Source organism: Carettochelys insculpta, chromosome 4 (assembly GCF_033958435.1).
Source record: "Carettochelys insculpta isolate YL-2023 chromosome 4, ASM3395843v1, whole genome shotgun sequence".
NCBI lineage: Eukaryota > Metazoa > Chordata > Testudines > Carettochelyidae > Carettochelys > Carettochelys insculpta.
This window is the reverse complement of record NC_134140.1, coordinates 62,135,737-62,144,384: the sequence shown is the minus strand read 5'-3', so window position 1 is coordinate 62,144,384 and position 8,648 is coordinate 62,135,737. Positions and strand designations below refer to the sequence as shown.

Here is an 8,648-nt window from a genome sequence, read left to right as displayed (position 1 = left end):
TAAATTGATGTAAAGTATCTTTAACCATACTCCATCTAATTTATTTTTCTGGCCTGATGGAGCCTTGTATAAGTTTCTTTGAAAAGAAGAAAGACTGAGTTTTAATTGACTGATTTCTTAGTGAGTTTTTTTTTTAAATATATATTTAAAACCATCATTGTGTTCTATTTGCAGGGCATCAGCTGGTGTAGCTTCCACTTTCTCTTTATTTATCTCTGAATAATACATGCATTTGGGGCCTGATCAGCTTTAACAGGCATCAAAATTAGGCCTTGGGACTTAATCATAGCTGCATGGTCTACTCTGCTCCAGGCGTTAGGAATCTCAGACATTCTTCCACCATGTGGTGCATGTGCTGTTATTTGCCCTTTTGACTCACAGAAACAGAAAGACATCCCCCCCAAAAAAAAACCAAAACCAAAAACAACAAAAAAAAACAACCATCCCTGACATTCTAGCTTGTCTGGTTCATAGTCCTTGGTGTTTGCTTCTTGTCCTTTGTAAGCGTAGCTCCACACAAATATTCACCACTAGTTGCAGACTCTGCAACCTCACTGAAAAGATATTGCCAAGGAGGAAGATAGATATGTTAATCTTGATTGGTTCACTGGTCCTCTGGGTTGATGAGATTGAGACAATACAATGCCACAAGTGCAGTCATATCTTCCCAGTCCTGTCGTCATCATCATTATCATCATCAATAACCGTGGGCTCAGCCCAGTCCTGTCTCACACATGAAAGTCAAAGGGTACATTTGCCCTGCACTGTAAATCAGAAGCTATATGGTTGCTGCATTGTTAAATTAGAGCTTAAAATTAATGTACCAAGGCCTTACATCTGGGATAAAACATCCATACTACTCCACGTAGCTCTTCGGGGCTGTAGTTTGAGCCCTGTCCTGCAAAATGATAGGACTAGTACCTTAGTCACAGGAGGGCTCTGGCTCCAATTCCTCTGGCCCCCTCCAAATGCAGACACAGTGTTTGCTGTCCTGAGTTAAACTTATTTGTGTGTGAATGGTGTGACAGCCCCACCATGCTTTATGAAAATTGGCTTTTGAATATAAATATGCATAACTCAAAGATGCTTCAGACCAAATACCTCCTTGTAGCACCAGACAAATGTTCATGTAGCATATCAATTCTAATACTACAGTCTGCTAGATCTGTATACAGTCTGCTAGATCGGTATAAGTAAACCCTTGAGATACATGCAATCAAGTTGTGCGTGTCTTGGATCAATGTGACTGCTGCCCCAGACAGAATCAGGAAACCACTCCTCTCAGGGACAGCAGTTTGACTCCTGCCATCCCTGACAGGAGCGGTTTCTTGCTCCTGTCAGGGATAGCAGCCACACCCATCAGGGCAGCACCCCCGAGTCAGACTGCCACCCTTTGCAGTCCCCAGAGTGGTGGGGAACTGGGAACCAGGAAGCAGACTGGGGTAAGTTTTCTGGGTGTTATGCCTGGGAACTGCATCATCCCAGAGCTGAGGGAGTTCAGTGTCTGCATTGCTCTGCAGGGGTAGTGGTAACCTCCACTGTGTGTCTTGTCTAGGGGGAGGCCAGGGGATCTGGCCCAGCAGGACAGGATCATGGGGAAGCCCAGAGGGCAAGCTGGTTGGTGTCAGTGGCATGATCAGTACACTGGGGAACAACCGCAAGGGGACTTCTGTGATTGCACCCTGTCATAGATGAAAGTGGGGCTTGGGCTCAAACTTGTGTCAAAGCCAGGGCAAGCCTGGTAAGTGTAGACATACCAAAACCCACAGAATGACTTGTAGAGGCCTCAGGAAAGGAAGGATGAACTGGAGAACTGCTCCATTTGAAAATAATTCTCCAAGTTTCAAAGTGTATTTTTTGTATAGCTTTGGAAGGAAGAGAAAATCTTTCCAAAAATGTTTGCAAAAACAAGAGCAGAGGTGTAGCCTGGTGATTAGGTCAGTGGTCTGGGAGAACCAGTTTGCAGGCCCTATTCAGCCTGATTCAGAGCACAGTTCTTCATCTAAGGTGTCTCTGAATTAGACCGAGAAGGAGCGTGAGGAATCTGGAACTGCCCCTTCCCAGGCCAGTGCCCAGTCTATGCAATAGAATACAGTCTTTTTCCAGGCCAAAGTTTTGTCACAACTGTATTTTCAGATGATGTTTCAGCTTTCATGAAACACAGTAGTTTGGCAATATTTCATTTACTTGAAAATATTCTGGTGGTCTCCAAGAAAGATGCTGGTGAAGGTGGCTTTCCTTTTTTTCCATTCAGAGCTGAATCCACATGCTCTCTGCTAAGGAAGTGAAGGTTACTATCTAGCCTATGCTTATTAGAAATAATACCCAGATATAAAGGTTTATGGTTGTACCAGTGGGCACCAACTAAGTTCCATTATTCCATTATTACTCTGTGATCTTACGTATTCAAATATTGGCACCTATACAGGCTTAACTGATTTTAAAGACTCCACTTGTTCAATGGTCTAAAACTGCTTGTTAGTGGGATGTTTTTGAAGTAGATATCTGGCTAAATGATATTTAGCACTTAAACCTATCTGGAAAAGACTTACAAACAGAGTGGATTTTAGCACTATTTAAGGCTACATCTACACAAGAAGCCTCTGTCAATAGAAGACACTGTCAGAAGGGATTTCTCAGCAAAACTTCTGTCAACAGATTTTGTCTACACATAAAAGCAGATCAAAAGAGCAATCTGCTCTGTTGACAAAGAGAATCCAGACTTCCCGGCCTTTTCTCGACGGAACAGCTGACCAGAAGCTCTACAAACATGGCCGCCCGGTGAACCATAAGCCCGGTCTGTCAACAAAAGGGCCATGGAGCATCTACATGGCTGTTTTGTCAACAGAACTCTGTCAAAAGAGGCATTATACCTGAATGGGGAGAGGTATATCACTGCCAACAGATGTGCCAAGTTTTGTCAACAAATGGTTGACAAAGCTCATTTTGCATGTGGATGCTCCACAGTTTTTCTGTACAAAACCCAGTTTTGCTTGGAAAAGCCTCTTGTGTAGACATACCCTAAATTTTAAAAGATACAGAGAAGTTTGTCTCCTACCCATTCTTGTAAGCCTTTTTTCACATCCTATATCTCAATTTAGAATCTCATTTCCTTGACTGCTGCAAAGTAACTATGTCAGATGAGCTTGGCACTGAGAAATTACCAGAGGGCATTTTTGTTTTGTATTCGCTTTATTTTGTTATTTAGTCCTGTTAGCAATTATTAAACAATTGTAAGCCTCATTAACATTTTAATTAGAGTAGTGGCCATTACAAAGTGTAATTAAATTAGTTTTATCATATTTCAAGCTCTGATTAACTTTTATTACACTTTCAAGAATAAACTTATAGAGATCATTGTTCCAAAACAGTATTGTTAACGTTTAAGGAGGCTGTGAAATAGACATAGGCTGTGGCTACGCTAGCACCCCCCTTTCAAACAGGGGATGCTAATGAGCTACTTCGGCAGATGCTAATGACAAACCCAAATGGGGAGAAGGGGCTTTTAAAATCCAGGGGTCCTTTCAAAAGGCCCCTGTCTACACCAGCTATGTGCATTTCGAAAGTAGCACTTTCAAAAAGCGCACGGCCACCATTATGCTAATGAGGCTCTGCATATGCATGGCAGCGCCTAATTAACAACTGCCAAAGTGGCTCATTAGCATCCCCCTCAGCCAGCCCATTGACTTAATAGACACTTGCAATAAATAGTTTTCTTCCCCCCTTTTCTCCATTACCTCTCCTCCTTCTGTTCTACATAGCTGATTCATCAGTTTTCATTTTTTTTTCTATTTTTTTTTAATTCTCATCATGTCAGTTTACTTTTATCAGAATTTCCCAGATCTGAAAAAGTGGGTCTGTCCCACAAGAAAGCATCACTTAATAAATTATTTTGTCAGTCTTTAAACTGCTACAGTATTGTTTTTTTCTTTTGTGAAGACACAAACTAACACAGCTACCTCTCTGTGACTATTCGTCATAAATCAATGACATAATTGCAATTAGAGATGACTTCAGAGTTTGTGAGCAGAGTATCACAAAAGCAAAGAATTTGAAGACAGAGGGGCTGTGTCTACACTAGCCCCAAACTTCGAAATGGCCATGCAAATGGCCATTTCGAAGTTTACTAATGAATACATATTCAGCGCCTCATTAGCATGTGAGCGACCGCGGCACTTTGAAATTGATGCAGCTCGCCGCTGCGCGGCTTGTCCTGACAGGGCTCCTTTTCGAAAGGACCCTGCCTACTTTGAAGTCCCCTTATTTGAATATATATTTGAATATATATTTGCATGGCCATTTCGAAGTTTGGGGCTAGTGTAGACACGGCCAGGGTGGGAGAAGTTAGTAGGTTGTCAATCATCTTGGCAATGTATGTTTGTTGTCAATAGTATGTTTCTAAAGCTTTTAATACCTCTTGTTTAAATTACTCAAGCAATGAGACTATCTCTGTTTTACTTGGGAGACTTGAGCACACTCTCTTAGTCTGAACTTTTACCTGTTGTTCAGCCAAAAAGTTTCCTTTCTTACTTTCATCCCACTAATGTTACTTATAATTATTTAGCAATTCCTTCTCCTTTTTTGAACTGTTTTTATATCATTCAAATACTTGATATTTATTACAGTTTCTCCTAGCTGTTGTTTGGTTTTGAACTTATTTTTAACTTCAGGTTTGGTAGTATTGTAGAATGAATTTTGAAATGCCCTCAAGAGCATAACAAGATAGTTGTGTTTCCTGATGAATTGCTTTACAGGGAATGTAATTATGCATTTTACAGGATAGCAACTTGTATACCACATAAAGCACATGTTTACTTGTGGGAATTGTGTGGTTTTGCTGTAATTATTAGAGCCTATTGATTGTATTCCATTATGTTAATGTTTCCAAATTAAGCAATATGAAGCAATTTTCTGCCATGCTGTATCTCGGAAGCCTTAGGGATATTATCTGCAATTTTCACTGAAGGCCTTTGTGCATAAAACTTATAATTCACTTCATTGTGAGTTTTTCTTCTGATTGTAATCAGTGAATTTTACACTGCAGATGAGAGCTGAGGTGACAAAGAAGGAAATAATCCTTTTGGAGTAAGAAAGGGCTAATGGTAAAAGGCACAAAGAACATTCAATTGGATTCTTAAACAAAAATACTTCTGCCCTTTCTTTTTAAGTCTGGCTACTTTAAGATAATCATAAACTGTGTGCAGCTATGACCACTTCACAAAAGAAGGATAATTTTAATGATGAGTCATTATAGTAATTGCTTGAGCATTTCCTGCTCTCTTTCCAAGGTAGCTTATTTTTAGCTATATAGTACTTTTATTGGCTACTGAAATAATATATCATCCATTCAGTCTGGGAGAAATTATCAAAATGGAATAGCTGAGCATTAGGGATGGAAGAACCAGAAAGCTTCTGGCAATTTATTGAGGACTGAACCCCAGTCAAGTCTCCCTGATTTTATTTCTTAAGAATAGACCTCCTTTAAAAACATGAAAATATTATTTCTTGCATCTGTCGTCTTCCAAATTTATCCCTGGACATTTCCTCCCTCTCTTTCTTAGTTTTCATTTTTCTGTGCCCTGGGTTATTCCCTTATTTTTTACATTCTCTAATGTTAATAAATACTAGCTGTTTTTTCTTTCCTTTACTTGGATTTTTGTTGCTGTTTTCATTTTCTCTGCATATCTCTGCACCTCTGCCTTTCTGTTTCCCCTTCTGATGTTTCTAGATTTCTTTTAGAATTACCCCTTGCTTCTTTGATAAACTTCTTCCTCTCACAATTCTCTACCCTTTTTTGTATGGTGCATCCTGTAGACAAGGTGCATGAATACATGGAGTGGCCAATTATTCTCCACCTATGTCTGTGCTGGAATGAATTTATCTATATGTTTGCCTTTTAAAGAAATGAAGCTGCGAACTTCATAAAACAATCATACATTCTGAATCTATGATGAAGGGGCTGAGGTAAATTTAGGGTCACTTCACCTTCATTATTTGCCAACAGTTATTTCCAAGTATTGAGAGGTTCTATGCTATCCATGCCACTGTAGAATTTTTTTTCCAGAATCTTTCCCTTCATAGCAAAGACAGACAGATTTAAGGGCTGAATTTTGTTTCTAAGAGAGGAGAAGTGAATATGCCTCTATATTGTATTTAGATTCTAGAGAAGACTATCCTGCTGCTCTGCTTATCAAATACGGTACAGTATTTAATTATCCCTTAGTCACAAGACTAGTTTCAGTCCATATTTAGTGATTACATTTATAGTATTAGTTCTTTATCTCTTAGTTTGTGTTCTGTTAATAAAACTAAGACACTATCCTTAAGATAAGTACCTGTTTTAATTGAGCTGGTGGCCTCAGTCCAGTTCCAAGCAGAAAAGTGTTCGCTTCTCAATTGGCTTTGATTGATGGCCCTTCTGGCAATCTCAGAGGACAAAGATTGTATGAACATGGAATCTAAATCATATTTTCACCCGTGATGTTTTTTGTGACCATTAACTCTTTTACAAGTTGAATATACCACCCATCAGCATCCTAAGACCAACTGGTAGGTACAGAAGCAGAATTCTCCAAATTCTGACTGGGCACACGAGGGTTCATAGACAGGAAGAAGAAACAGATGATGTTAGGGCTGGGACATTGGTGGCCAATGGATGTGGAGTGAACTGCTTACTATCAGGGCCAAAAACTAGAGCTCAGTCAGAGGCCAGGCCAGGACAAAGCTACAAAGCCAGAGTCTGTTCCAAATTGACAGAGTGAGGTAAGAATCAAGGTGTGGATGAACCACTGTCTTTCACCAGTGTTGGCAATGGTTGTAAGCCAGAAACATTAAACCTCAAACAATATCAAGAGCTGGGAGTCTGGAATGAAAGCGAGCCTGAGGAATGGCAAGCAGTCCTCAGACAACTCCACAGAAATGGCTTCTTGGTTGATATGGGGAGTGCTAGGTAACTAGGAAATCACAGAGGGAAGATGCTCGTACTACTTAAGGTAGGCCTTCTTGCAAGGCTTAGCCTCAGTCATTGTAGCCCCTGACTGGTGGTGTTGAAGAAGCAGCGTCTATCTCAACCATATCTCTCAGTCCCCTCCACCATGACTATAGTTCTAGATTCCTGGGTTCTTACAGCTGGAGTCTGTTATCCTTTCTGGAGTGTACTGCGGAAAGAAAAGCTAGCTTGGGGGATTGCTAAGCATGGGAGAGATATAACTCAGGAATCTCTTAATACCAGGTGACAAAGGAGTAAAAGAGTTACAGGCCACAAATGGGTCTGGTACAGTAAACCCCGCCTTTATGTGATTTTGACATGCACATTAATCATATTATTGTGAATGTTGAAATTCCTGGCTGCAGCTGCTCGCTTCCCCCGTGCCTGGTGGGGCACGGCGTCCCCCAGCTGTCCCTGGCTCCTGGCTCCCTATGGCTGAGCAGAAGCCTGGAAAGTGACCAGGTGCAACTGCACCTGACTCCAGGCTCCCAGGGGCTTGTAGGAGGAGGGAGGAGTCCCCCTCCCACAACTTATGCAAAATTTGAGTTATGCAGGTGTTTTATTGTATGTACATTCTGGTAGAACAAAGAGTGTCATGTGAGGTCTAGAAAGAAAGCATGTTTCATTCCATTCATACATTTTGAAAGGCATGGGCAAATACTACATAAGGCGTTCTGCATATGTACATACATAAATTATGTTCTTAATGTCTGTAAGTATTGGTCACCGGCAAAGCCGAAAAGCAGGTGTTGTGTCAGATGAGATATTTATTCATCTATCTGTTCACATCTAAATTGAGTATTGTCTCATTCACAATGGGCTTCATATCATATCCTTTGAATACAAAGGAACAACTGTAAAAATTTCAGACAAAGGAAATAACACCAGAGAGAGAGAGAGAGACTGAAAGAAGTCACTATGAGACATGGCTGTAAAATGCTGAATTGAAATGTGGGTAGGATAAACAGGAGGTTAACCTGTTTGTTCTAGTTAGACTCGAGAAACTGTGTTACTAGTTTGTTTTACATGTAGCCATTTGTTTCCAATATTTTTACTTTCTGTTATGGAATCTTGATGCTTTGAGAATAAATGTATTTCTGCTTTCGTTATAGATATCTCGGCCTTTGTGGCTAAGATCATGTGTAGTCTTTGTTCTTATCAGTGTAATACCTATGATGTGTGGTGGTCCTGAGTTGAATCTTACATGCAGGGCTGTCTTCTGCCTTCAAAAACAACAGGCCTGATAATTCCATGAGTGGGTTGGGGATAAGGAGCTGAACACTACAGGGGATGATCTGAGAATTCGAGGGCTGGTGCATTCTCATCACAAGCTGTACAGAGAGAGCAAGGCCTTGACAGTCATCTGTTACCAGAGCCAGGTGGAATTCAGGGAGCTACTCCATATCAGGCACACACAGGCTTTCTCATGCTAAGGTTGGTGCAGGGAACCCTGAATACACCAGGGAGGTGTCACAGGCACTCCAAGGTCCCTGGACAGTGATCAAGTTTTGTTTCACTCCATGACACATGACAGTGAAGATTAGATTAGCTTTATTTTTGTCTGTTTTGTTTTACTTTTGAAGAAATGAAAGAGCTCCACAAGTATGATTTTCTGTCAACTTGCTCAAAGGCTTTCATCATCTCTTGAAGCAGGAAGGAT

At 40.6% G+C, this 8,648-nt stretch overlaps 1 pseudogene; it reads left to right on the top strand.

Moving 5' to 3' along the window:
* Positions 1-8,096: 8,096 nt before the first annotated feature.
* Positions 8,097-8,272, top strand: LOC142012941 (U2 spliceosomal RNA; annotated as a pseudogene).
* Positions 8,273-8,648: the final 376 nt, after the last annotated feature.